The sequence below is a fragment of the Vicia villosa genome, linkage group LG2 (assembly GCF_029867415.1).
Source record: "Vicia villosa cultivar HV-30 ecotype Madison, WI linkage group LG2, Vvil1.0, whole genome shotgun sequence".
NCBI lineage: Eukaryota > Viridiplantae > Streptophyta > Magnoliopsida > Fabales > Fabaceae > Vicia > Vicia villosa.
In genome coordinates, this window is record NC_081181.1 from 197,880,681 (window position 1) to 197,895,374 (window position 14,694).

Here is a 14,694-nt window from a genome sequence, read left to right on the forward strand (position 1 = left end):
TGGAATCCACTAGATAAATAAAATACTGAATTTTATAATATCAAAAAAGATGACCTTTGACTCACACCAAACATATTTAAATACATAAGTAAAGAAACCTAATGGGCTTTTAATTCAAAATAGAAATAAAATAGAAAAAAGAAACCCTAATGAAACTTTAATCTAAGACATAAATAAAATAAAAATTACAGAAAATATTAAAATACTATTTTTGGGCCTGAAACAAATCGAGTGGCTTAAAAAGTCTTCCTACATCATACATTTAGAAACATGATAATGAAGTTGGATGTAAGTTCTTCTAATACCAAGAAATTTAAGAAAAAATTATACCGAATCCAAAGAGTACATTGAAAACATCTTATTTGTTTAAGGAGTTTGGAACTTGAAGAATATGGATCCTAACCGTAATTCCTTGCACTCAAATGATTATGCATTCATGCATTCAGTCGTATTTAGCTGTTCTATCTTGATCAAATGGTTCTGATTCAAAACTGATAATTTTGAGAAAATCAAATCTCTTTTTCTGAGCAGTACGATCAGGATCAAACAACTAATAAAGGCTTGACAGATTGATTGGGGCAAAAGCCTGATTGCACGAGATTTAATTTCTAAAAAGAAAAAACGGGCAAGGTCCAATATGCAAATAAAGAGGCCAAAATCTTAGATTTTTATTTTTTTTAGAATATCTACTATTTTGTGATCAATTAGTGTGATCTTTAAATATTGTGGCATTGTTTAGGATACTTACATTTTGATGTTTAAAGTTTTTTCTTTTTTTGGAAAAACTGAAAGAATAATTATTCAAAATTTAATGAGTGGGGACAAAGAACAATATAAACTAAAATAAATAGACTCAAGTAACACAATAATCAGTAAAGCGTGAAGACTAATACACAAAAATCAAAAGAAGGTCAAAGACAATATTCATGAACATAATAACATGTTTACTCATTTCAATTAAACAATCTACTGTGTGTGTGTGAGAGAGAGAGAGAGGTTCTCCAATTCAATATACTTCCAAAATTGTTTCAAAAGATTATTACATGAGTTACATTAAAATAATCACTCAAGTTCCTAAAAACAAACTCTATTTTCTACCCAAGTGTTTATCAATCTCTCAAACTCTATACACAAACCTAATATCTAGAAGTGTTTCTCAATCTCTTAAACTCTATATATGAATCACACAAACTCAATGTGTCTAGAAGTGTTTCTCAATCTTTCAAACTCTATATATGAATCACACAAACTCATAATAATTTTTACCTTTGCATATCAGAGTTACCCCTAAAAATGTCACTTTTTCCCTTTGTCTTTCATATATATTTTGAAGGTTTTTCTAAACAGAATGATAAAGATAGATATTAACTCAACAGATCCTTGACGAACGCAAACACAACTCAGTAACAAACTGATATGTGAACTAAAACTGCTAAGTTTGATACGCTCGAACTGACTAAACCAAAATCGATGTACGATGCACCCGAACTATCGTCAAACCTGTTATTGCTGACCAGAAACCACGAGACCGCCTCTAACCTCCCCTCAACTGATTTCTGAGCGCTTGCATGACCTTCTCTTCTTAACAGCCCTGGCGTCTTTCGCCAACTTTCTGATTACAACATTATGATTTCTAACAATTTTAAAATATATTTTCTTTTGCTTTACCAATTAATGGTTTAAGACAAACTTTTACAATTTTGAATGTTACGACATTGTTATGAGCTTTTTAAAAGATTTAATGTAAATAACTTGGTTCAAAAAATATTGTATATTAGAATCAAAACTACATTGCTAATCATATTATGTGTCACTTAAACACAAAATATTAAAATTTAAATCAAATTGACCATCTCTATATTTTACACATTGAGTTACAAAAAATTAACCATCTCTGATATCTATGTCTGTCTGTGTTTCATAGTTACAAAAAAATCCATGATATAATTTCAAATGTTGTAATTTCTTAGTGTATATAAATGAACTGATATAGGCTGATAAAGAAGGCAAAAAGACACTTTGCACCGACACATTCTTAAACCTTAGATCATGGAATGTTGCACTTCTTGCTGCCGCCACAACACTATCTTCCATGAAGCATTTACTAGATGGACATGGAAAACATTCTTATGCTTTGGTTAGGCCGCCCAATCACCATGCTCAGCCTTCTCAGGTCGACGAGTACTGCTTCCACTATGCCATAAAAGGGCTACGAAAGCGCTTTTTTAGCCTTTTACAGCGCTTAAAAGCGCTGCCATAGGTAAAGACAACACTTTTTTTACGCCAAAAGCGCTGCCTTAGGTGGGTCTTTAGCATCGCTTTCCCTTGAAAAGCGCTTTCGTAGGTGGGTCTTTAGCAGCGATTAGCCTTGAAAAGCGCTTTCGTAGGTGGCCTTTAGCAGCGCTTTTTTCCACCTTTTATGCTTTCTTTTATCATCTTAGGCAGCGCTTTTTTATTAAAAGCGCTGTCGTAGGTAAACGCAGTATTTTAAAGTGTAAATTAATGAATACTATTTAGCTTTCTAAATCAAGACTGTAACTGTCCTATTTTTTACTCCATGCTCCAGGCTGAATCTTAGAACTTCTAGCCTTTAAATATAATACTGATGCTCAACATTTTCAAATGAAAAGTTATAAAAATTTATAATTACAAAACTTATTTATTTCCTACCATAAATGAATAAAAAGACAAATTCTGCATAAATATACAACACTTTTCAGACCATGTAGTTCATCATCAAATATCACAGTTTCAACATCCAATGCATTAATTGCACTCTTAATTTCAGAAAATTTGTTGGAGCCAATGTAAGTCGTAGGGTTTGGAGAAGCAAGCCTGTACCATTTAGATTAAGTCTGAAACTTAGTCAAATGAAAAAATGTTGTCCTAAATCTCAACAGAAGAAGAAAAAAGGGAACTGGGACATATATATCCAGCAATGCAAATGTCTCAAAGAAAAGAAAGATATGATTCCTAGTTCTAGCCTGTAAACAATATTGTGTAATGCAAAGCAACGACAGCTTTAATGAAAGTTTCAATTTGTTATCATCACCAGCATGTCGGAGGGAAAATATGGCATATTAACTGGCAACTATGGTCCATCATTAGGACACAATTAGATTCTCAGATTCTTCCAAACTCACAAAAATAAAATAAAAATATGGTGGGAAAGAAGGCAAATTACATACAATTACAATTTTATTATAATAATCGCCATTCACTGGTTATAACGGGAGCTTTATCTAGGTTGTCAATCTTTTTTCGCTCTTTACCGAACTTCATCTCTTACTATTCAAATATAGTTTTTCCATGTCCTCTTGCAATCACCACATAACCATAAAGAGAAGTCTTCACTTTTTCTATGACTTGTCTCTTTGATGTTACAGCTTTTGACCCCTTTAGACTTTATCTTCTCAAAATTATTTGTAGAAGTCTTTAAGTACAAAACTGCATATTATGCCTAAATGAGCAGTGAAGAAAACAAGATCACAACCATAATTATCTTTTCAATATAAGCTTGAAATTTTGTTATTCTAAACTAAGATAATTTGATAAGATATACTTGTTTCAAAAAGGACAACTAATAAACAAAGTAATCTAAACTTAAATAATTTGACAAGATATATTTGTTTCAAAAAAGGTTCCTGCCACTTTAACAATAATTTAAGAAAAGACTAGTAATAAATAAATCAATACTAAACAATCCGTACCAAAAAATCAAGACTAAACAATAAAAGGTAAAGAGACAACATAATCACTATGAGACCAACCGAATATTAGAAACGAGTAATAATATCATAATCCATGAATAATATATGCATTATTTGTAGACATCTATTAATTATGAGTAATTATTAATTGTGAGTAATGAGTACACTATTCTGAGTAATATTTACACGATTCTGCATAATATCGAATTTTAACTATTTTGAGTAGGGTCATGCTAACGAGTGCCCCAGGGGCACTGGTTAAGCATTCCAAATTAAGTAAATATTGTAGATTCATTGCATTGAATACACCTAATCTTTTTTTTAAAAATTAATTATTTATATTTTCAATACATTTAATACATATATTTTGGATAAAAATATATATTTTTACTTTATTAAACAATGTTTAACTTACCTTTTTTATTTCTTAACCAGTGCCCCAGGGGCACTCGTTAGCATTACCCTTTTGAGTAATATATTCATTGTTCTGAGTAATATTTATACTATTTTGAGTAATCTGTATATTTTGAGTAATAAATATAATACTTTGAGTAATATAAACAATATTTGAATATTTATGCACCGTGCATAAGGATATACCTTATGCACATCAACACATCCCCTTTGAAATGTAATCACTAATCTGATTTTTTTTAATGAAAAGATTAACAGAGTTGGATTTTAGGAATTCAACCGAGTTAAAATAGGTCTCAAAGTTTAGAGGTACTTGTCTACTAACGAAATCCAGACGTTGGTGGCAGAAGTCGAATTCACTATTTTGTTGGATACGAATCAACTTTTTACTAGCGGAATCAATTTCCATTATTTACAACTTTTTACTAACGGAATCAATTTCCATTATTATATCAATAATGTGTTTTGGGAATGCATGTTACATAATTAAGAAGTGGACTCAAAACAGACAGAGGCATTTCATGTTCCTAGAAGCACATGTTTAAAGTTACTTTGGACCTCAAAATTCTTAAGGGTGCGTTTGGATTGACGGTGAACAGAATTGATTCTAGTAGAATTGAGTGCATATTCTATATTGCTTTTGGAAAGGCCAAAAGCAATTCTATAGGTGTAGAATTGATTTTGGGTGGTTTTAAGATGTTTGGTTAGGCAAAAGTACAATTGATTCTGTCTCCAGAATTAATTCTAGTTAATGCTAGAATTTGTAGCTTCTGCCTCCATAATTTATTCTAGATGATTTTTACACTGTAATTTATTGTTGAACTCACTTTTACATAAATGTATCCAAACATAAATTAATTCTGCTAAACTCAATTCTGATAAAATCAATTCTACTAAACTTAATTACGCAGAAGTATATCTTTTAGAATGAAAGATCAAAAACTTCCACAAGAAGATTAATGGCACAATAGTACAATACCCACTCCAATATTGTGAGGACGTATGTAGGACCAAAGAAATAGTGTGCTCTTTTTCTCCCATGTTTTACATATATCCGTTATATCAGCTGGCATGGAAAGCGACATTTTTTCCTTCTTAATGGCCTACTTTTTGGAGCTATATATAGAAGCACAACATTGAAGAAGCTGCTAACTCTCACTTATTCTTGCTGAACTATTGTGAATTTTGAATCAACATGAACAAGAAACTAAGAGAAAGAAATTTAAGAGATTCTATTCAAAACACTTCTTATAGAAATATTTGTTATTAAAAGAATCTCAAACACAAAGAGTTGTTGTTCATTATTTGTATAATCACTTGTTCTTAAACTTTGTTTTATTTGCTAATCTAGAAGCACTATTATAAAAACTGCTATTGTAAATCTTTTAAGATTTGTTTTCCTCAAGTGACTAGGTTGTTAGCATGAATTCTTGAGAGGTCTAAGGTGTCTTTCTAGACTCTTAGACGTTTGTTTGTAATCTTTTAAGATTAGTGGATTAAGTCATTTTTTAAGGCAAAATCACCTTGGCGGGTGGACAAGATTAACATTTAATAAGGTGAACTTGTATAAACCAAAAATGTCACTTTTCTTCTTAGCTTGTCTATCTTGATTGTTTAAGTGAATAGTTTTTCTAAAAGAAAAAGTTTTTGAAAACCCAATTCAAACCCCCCTTTCTTTTATTTTTCTCAACCTTCACATTAGAGATGAAGAGGTATTGCATTGGTTCAATAATTTTTCAAAACAAACAAAGGTAAATTTATTTACCAAGAGAGGCAAACTGATTTCCATGCTTGAAACGTACAAGAAAAATATATGTAGTTTCTCCGAGGTTGGCATGCATTTTGGTAAAACATACTTAGCAAGAACATGTTAAAAGAAATGCAAGATGTCCTAGCGTTCAGACTTCAACATGTCAAACAAGATGTCACAACATGTGTGGTATGACATCCTGATTGTAGAAGTTGACCTGTCAAGTGAATCAGGCGTTTTTATTGCTACAGGAATCTTGTGTTTCGACTACAGAATATTCGGGAATAATCAATTAGCTGACGTGTTATCCAAGTTTGATTCAATTAAGATATTTCCACACTTTCTATAATTGGAGACAATATAGGAAAGTTTGGATTGAAGACCTATTTTCTTGGAAAACAAGTAGCAGATTTTTGGCAGCCTCTTTGCTTCATTTTGAAGCCCAGTCCAGTCGATATTAATCTTATAAATAGAAGGGTTATAACCTAGTTTTAAGTGGAATCGATATTTGTATTTTTAGGGTTCTAGGAATCCTAATTTTCTTCCTGTGTTGTAAGTTCCATATGTGTGCATTCATAAACCTGTAGGTGTTGAATGTTGGTTTAATCTCCGAAGCTATTAAGCAAGGAAAGTAGTTTCATTTTCATAAGCTTTTAAGCATTGAGCATTGTGTGTCTTGGAAAAGTGTCTTTTGTTTTATTATTTGTGTTATTTGTCACGGGTTTGTGACAGAGGGGATTTGAGGAGGGTCTCATACCAAGGTGAATCTTAGGTAGAAGTCATAGGAAGGGTAGTGATTAAGTGAGAAGTTGTAAACGTGGAAGTTTAGCTTCGAATTGATACTATCATATATTGGTTTCATCTCTGGCTTGGTAACCCCCAGAGTAGGAAGGTTGTTGCGAACTAGGTAAATAATTTTGTGTGTTCTTTACTTTTCTATACTGTTATTATTTTCATTACTGCTGTTGTCTTGTTCCATAATCGTTATCAACAAATATTGTGTCGTGACATCTCCTTCGGCATCACATATCTGATACAAGAATTTCAATATAAATTTTGAACTAGGTAAATCAGTTTACCAAAGGGGAAAACCGGTTTCCCTTTTAGTTTCCTCAAAAAAATTATTTGGCAGAGAGGAAGGAAACCAATTTACCCATATAGGGAAATCGATTAACCTAATAAAAATCATGAAAAAATGACTAAGTTAAAATCCATTTGAAAGTGAATCATGTAACCATGTTTTAGAAAAGTTAGAAGGTTTTGAGATGAAAGTTTGTGAGAACTTTAAGCTTATAAACCCTGAATCTCACATTGTAACTTGGTCTATGATCCAATTCCATTAAAATCCAAAATTTATGCAAACTTTATTCCCATCTTTTTATTCTTTGATCCTTCTTCTATGAAGTCTTTTGTCTTCATCAAAACCAATCTATGATTGATGATGAACATATTATTCACACAAGGAACTCAATGTCACTTCCCTCACTAGGCAACTCAATAGAATGGGGACTCATCCTCCAAAAAAGTAGAGATGGAATAGGCGGAGGTTAGCCCTCTGAGTTATGTTTCGTATTCTTTAATCATATAAAATACTATGCCCAAATCATTTATCGCTTGAATACATATATACCTGGAAACAAAAAAATAAAGGCGATGCTTTCTGAAACATTCTTTTCTTTATGAATATGTGTATCGATAGGAAATTCAAGGTACAACCAAGATGCCTGACACATATAAAGTCATGGGTGTTGCAAATGATGCTTTGCACGCCTGGCTAAAGCAATCGATTCCCTACATAAAGTCAGAGGTGTTGCTGCTGACATTTTGCACGTTTGGATAAAGCAATTAATTCCCCCGACAAAGTTAGGGGTGTTATCAAAGACATTTCGCACGTTTGGCCAAAGTAATTGATTCCCCACATAAAGTCAGGGGGTGCTATCGGACAAACTTTGCATGTTCGACTAAAGTAATTAATTCCCCAATATCAATAACGGCCTACCCTTGTCTAGCTGCTAGCCATTCTAGATGTCGTGGTGGGTTGGCCACACATCTATCTCTAACTGGATTTTTATCTGGTAGGGGGAAGGGAAACTGGCCTTTGATTGGGGATGACCATTGTGATGACAAATTAACTTCTAGGAAAACCCCGTAAGTTCCCATAGAGTTAGAGTCATGCACTCATGATCATACAAATAAACCTCAAGCAGGTAACAAAAGCATTTCATTTTATAAAGTATTTTTACATACTCTTCCATTACAAAGTACTATCCAAATAATACATAAAAAATGAGGGTGAAGGGTCTTGGAAAGTCTCATTCCGCAGAGAAAAATTTCCTCATCTTCGACAGCTTAATCCAGTTGGATTTTCTCCTTGTAAAGCGTCAAAGGGTAGTGGAAGTATTGCACTTGCTATAAAGAATTTTAAAATGATTGTGAAACTTCCTCAAGGGTGGAACTCGTATAGTCTCCCAGTTGGTGGGTCAACAAAGCATTCAGAGAACTCAAGAACTATAATACTTTATTAGCAGACCTCAAACTGATTTGAACAATAGACGGAGCTTAATCCTTCATTACCAAGGTCCTCACCAGATAAGCCACCTGGTCGGAAATAGAACCAGCAAGCCTCAAGGGAAACAAAAAATTCTTCATCCTAGAAAGAGAGGTAGTACCTATCCTGCTGAAGTTTAAGGTCGCAGATGTTGTCCTTCATATGTTTCTTTTTAGCTCGATGTCAGTCAGACCAAAAAGCCTCACAGTTTCCAAATGCACCAAAGGTCAAAGTAGCCGAGACACACCAGGTATACTGAGCCAGGGGGCCCAGTTCTTCATCTAGAACAGACCTAGAAAGGTTGGCAGAGTAAGCACAATCCCCATTAAAAAGAGTAGGTTGTAACAATGAGATCCAGATCCCTAAAGTAAGGGGCATGCAATCAAGTCTAGAAGCTTCGATAAAGTCGACAAGGTCTTTATATAAATGTCGCTCCTAACTACCCATATTCCCTGCCTTAGAAGCTGTAATTTCTCTTAGTTATCCATATATTCTGCATACAATTATGAGTAAATAAAATACGTCAGATACTTTGAGATTAAAAATATTGAAAGTCCTTGAGGACCTAAATCTTACCAATGATGGTTTTTGTCTCTTCCTAAGAGCGAGCTCTTAATGACATTTAGACATCAATAAGGCTCTTTAAGCATTTATTTTCCACCTCTTCTAAAGGAATGCCTCCTTTGGTGTACCCCATATTATCACATATGCCCTCCACTCTATCATCGACGTTTCAAACTACAGTACGAGCTTCATGGCCGATATGGGTTACCATAAAGTACCAGTCCTCAATGGACTGAAGCTTCGAAAGAGGTCCAAAGCCATCAATAATCAACTTAAAGTAGAGTAATCCTCTACCCCTAACCTGGGAAGTCGGGTCACGACAATATTTGAAGAAATGAAAGAAGATAAACACATAAGGTTTTTCATTCAAGTACTCACACCAAATAGTGGTAAACTTTCATATATGCCTAGCATGAAGGGTGAAGTTGCAAATGAGCCATGACTAGATGTTTCAGAACCTCTATCTTAGAAAGTAGTGAAAGGGAGATGAAGGCCCATGGTGGGAAAAACCACATTCATAAAAAGGAATGGCGCAAGCGCCATAGTTGTCACATATCCTTTCGTTCTCGGAAGGACTCAAGATTCGCCAATTGGAAGATAGACCAATTTCCGTAAAAATGCCGTCAAGACAACCTGTTTAAGAAAAGGAAGAAATAGTGGAAGAATTAACAGGATTCATCCAAGAAGATGGATTATCCTTCTGGAACTTATGAATAGCTTTTTTTTTTGTGATTTCTTGCTCATATTGCACTAACTTTACAGTTGTAGAAAAACGAAATACTAAAGAAAATGATGATTAATATACTTGAAAAGAAAGAATCAGAAGAAATTGGAACTTACCCTTCTAAAAAAGGATTATATTCTAACATGGAAAAAGGCTTTACCAAATATGTCTAATCACTCACACGTAACACTCAACAATTTTGGTTCTCAAACACCGTAATAATGAAATCTATGAAAAGACATGTGAAGTATGGTGTAGTAAATGCATGATTCTTTAATAATTGGAACGCTTCTTATTCATCTTTCTTAAAATGATCAACAAGTGGTCGACATCCGGGCTTCAATATCAAGCCCCGCCTTTACATTGGCAAGGGATTGGGGGAAACTATTATGGTCGACCACATTGATCCCAGCCAACCACTAGGAAGGGGTTTCACTCCTTCTAAAATCTTCCTAGTACACGAACATTATCATCCTTTTGATCACAAGAGATTTCAACTTTAAATGCATCCAACGTCTCTCTTCAAATCACAGTTAATAAATAGTTAGTTCGATACTTTTCTCTTTCTATATATAGAGAAGACGCCAAATTTAAGTTACAAATTTCAAATTTATTTCACTTCACTATTCTTTCTCATATACTGACTTGAGCGTTGAACTGCTAATCTTGCAGGTCTCCCCATTTCACCGTATCGGAAGCTACGATTCATTATCACTTAGAGGTGACAAACGAGCATGTCCGCTCCGTTTAGGCCCGCCCCGCAAAAGCCCGCCAAAAAATGGGGCGGGACAGGGCAGACATTGTTGAGGTTGCAGACCTAAAATCTTACCTCGCCCCGCACTCGGGAAATGCCTGCGGTCACTTCACCTTTTAGGCCTAAAAAAGCATAAAATTGTGTTAATTCACATGCCCGCAAAAGCCAAAAAAAAGAGGTGGGGCGGGGTGGGGCGGTCACATTGGAAGGTGAGAGCCTAAATTCTTGACCCTTCCTGCATTAAAGTGCGGGCAAGACGGACATGCCCAACAGGCCGGACCCATTTTGCCATCCATACACTGTTGTTCCTCTTCTCATTTATAGTTCCAGAACAGAACATATATCATTGATATGAGTAAATTGTACAACAAATATCTACATAAAATATAGTACTCCCTCTGTCCCAAAATAAATGTCTTTTTAGCCATAAAAAGTTGTCTCAAAATAATAGTCTATTTACTTTTTCAATACAACATTAACTAACTTTTACCAACTTTACCCCTTATTTACACTCTTTTCAAGTCATGATAATATATAACAACCAATAGTAATTAAAAGTAATTTTATAAAAATGTTATCTTTATTGACTCAATCATTTTTTTTAATATGTGTATAACAACCTTAAACTATATTTATTTTGAGACGGAGAGACTATTTAAGAAATGAATCAATTTCAATCATTTATAGTAGTTCAGAATCGTAACTAATTCTGTTACTCCCTCCGTCTCATAATAAGTGTCTCATTTGCACTTTTTCTATGTCTCAAAATAAATGTCTCTTTTTATTACTTTTTTCCACTATTATACCCCTATATATTAGCTTTTACGTTTTTCAACTACTCCATTACCTATAATAAATAAGGGTACTTTAGTAAATGATATTAATTTTATCATTAAAATCAATACATCCAATCATTTTCTTAAGAACCGTGCAAAGCTTAAATAAGACACTTATTATGAGACGGAGGGAGTAACTCATAACGCATGTGACGAATTACTTAAATGCACCAATTTAAATCATTTATAGTAGTTGAGAATCTTAACTAATTGTGTTAACTCATAACGCATGTGACAAGCTAGTTAAGGGGCCAATAAAAAAATTCAACCACCCATAAATGAATCTTCTATGCGTGTAATTTCTTCATAAGTGACTCACTTTCTTTTTCTTCTATTGCTAAATTTCAATCTGAACATAAACCTAAATGTAAGTGCGAAAGGGGCCAAGCATACCACAATTGGTATGACTGGTTTTTAGCTAGAGAAGATCATCATTTGAGAGTTGTTAATAATATCTCATCTTGCTGGATTCCTCCTTCGGAAAACCAACTGAAATGTAATGTTGATGCAGGTTTCAATAACGTGCGTGGGACAACGAATAGAGGGTGGTGTTTTAGGGACCATTTAGGTAGATTTATTTCAGCAGGTGTGTCTTGGGATGTGGGTATTCTTTCTGTCATCGAAGCTGAAGCTACCGCGGTTAAAGAAGCAATCCAGAATGCCATATCTCTCCAGCTTTCCCGCGTCATTTTTGAAAGTGATTGTCAGTATGTTACTCAGGCTATTCATGTGTCTCATGTTGATAATTCGGAATTTATTTTTATTATTAAGACTATTCAGAATCTGTTACTTCTGTTTCCGAACTTTGAGGTAAAGTTCATTAAGCGCCAAGCGAATTCGGTTGCCCATAAGTTAGCCAAGGCGGCCAATTCTTGGTCTAGGCGTAGTTTTCTCAGTAATGTACCTCCTTGTATTGAATTTGATTTGAGTAATGATATCAGTTAAGTTTGTTCTTGTCAAAAAAAAAAAAGTGCGAAAGGGGCCATAATGAAATAGAAAGAGGGATTTCAATAGGTATCTATTTAGTTAATTCTCATACTTTATTAACCAGCAAAATAAAATACAATAGCTACTTATCTTACATAATTGCAAATTGGTAGAAGTGTAGTATTATGTAAAATAAGTGGTTAATGCCTTGTTTTTTATTTTATGAAGTAGTAAAATTAGTTAATATGATATATGTAGAGGGGTTATTAACAACATGCATTTCTGTGAATAATATAGTAATAAAATTGACTAAGGACACAATTTTATATTTATTTTATCGTTAAATATGTTTTTAGTCCTATTAAATATTTCAAATTTCGTTTTTAGTTTATCAAAATACTTCATTCAGAAAATGGTCATTTTAAAAAATTTAATTTTAACTTTTTACCTCTCCTATCAAAACCGTTGCTAAATCTGTCGCTAAGTTGTAAAAACCGTCGCTAAATTGCAGGAGAGACTAAAAGTTAAAATTAAAAATTTTATGAGAACAATTCTTTGAAGAAAATATTTTGAAGAACTAAAAATGAAAATTGAGATATTTAAGAGGACCAAAAATATATTTAACCCTTTATATTATAAAAAAAAATCACTTTATTTTTTACTATTAAAAAATTTGCCAATATTTTTTTATGAAGAATACCAAATGTTTCACTTTATGTAAAAAAGTGCAATTGATTGCAGCGGTTATTTTGAAGAGGTTTATTAAAACTCCCTCAAATTGAATTAAAAAATAATAATTTTTTTTTTGTTTTGAAAAAAATGTATGTAGTTAATTTTTTTTAAGTTAGTCTTTTAAGTTGTCAAACATTTCAAATGTTGACCAAAAACATAATCTTCATTAAAAAATCTCTACTATGTAAATTTTCAATTCTATACCGTTGTTTCCACAATGTCAACACACTTTTTTATTAAGAGTGAAGCCGATGCCACGTCATCTTCTACCTCATAATAATATTTAACCCCAAAATTTAGAAAATTTAAATTTATGAACTTTAACTATAGGTATTTCTTAAAAGACATAAATCAGTGTTATAGATCTTACCATTCACGTCTTCAACTTAAAAGAATTTAAAAGTTCAGTTGTTTGTGTGGAAAAAATTAATTTTTTCTTTACGCACAAACAAAGTTGGAATCAAATATTGGAGATGAATTTGAAGCTAAGGAGACATAGTGTAAGTTTAAACCATGTTTTGTATAGTTATTGGTTTAATCCTTTTCTACTATGCTTTGAGCTGCTTTCTACTATGCTTTGAGCTGCTTTGCTCTATTAATATAGAAATTCCCTGGTGTTCACTATGGTTCCTAACTAATTGACGCGGTAGGCATACAGCTATGGGAATGCTTTCATAGGTTAGGGGAGCATATTTACTTGGTTCATGTTTGCAACACAATATTAACTTGAATGACCATTTTTTACGACGATTAAATTGGAAGAACTGAATTTAATATATATTTGTTTAAATGAAACTAGATGTAAATTGTTCGAATATAAAAAATTCAAGAAATTGATTTTGATAAAATTTAAATAGTACGTTGAAAAACATCTTTGATTAAGGAGCTTAGAAATTCAAGAATATGGACTAAAATCTAATATGCAATAAGGATGCCAAGATCTTAGACTTTTACTTTTTTTTTTAAATCTTTACTATTTTGTGATCAATTAAGTGTGACCTTTGAAATTGTTTATGATAATTATATTTTGATGTTTTAAATTTTTTTTTTTTTGTGAAAAATTAATAGAACAGTTCAAAGAACTTGGTAAAATTATTCAGAGTTTAAACAAACCAAAAAATTTAATGTGTGAGAATTAAAAACATTAACAACCAAAATAAAAAGACTTCAAGCAACAAAATAACTATTTAAGAGTGAAGATAAATGCATAAAAGTCAAAAGAAAATAAAAGACAAGAACATAATTCCAGTTCGACTAAACGATCTATTATGCGAGGAAGAGAAGTCATTTGATTCACTATACATTTTACCAAAGTTCGCAAAAACAAACCATATTTTCTAACCAATTAATTTCCAGTCTCTCAAACTCTATATATGAATCATTCAAGTCCAGAGTGTCTAGAAGTATGTTTCAATCCCTTTAGAAACCTCTAAAGGTTTCCCAAACTTCAAAGACACAATCATAAGAATTTTCTCCTATGCATCTCTAGATCCAACATGCAAAAACTCAATCCCTTTATCTTTCAGATATATTCTAAAGATTTTTCAGACAAGAATTATATATTATAACTAGTGAATTTCATCGAATCCTTAACGGACCCAAAACACAACTCATTAGTGGTCGATTATGCTAATCGAAATTATCAAGCTTGATACATGTGAACCAACTGAACCTAAAATGATATCTAATGAACCTGAATTGCTGTCAAAACTGCTGCCATCAACCAGACTCCATG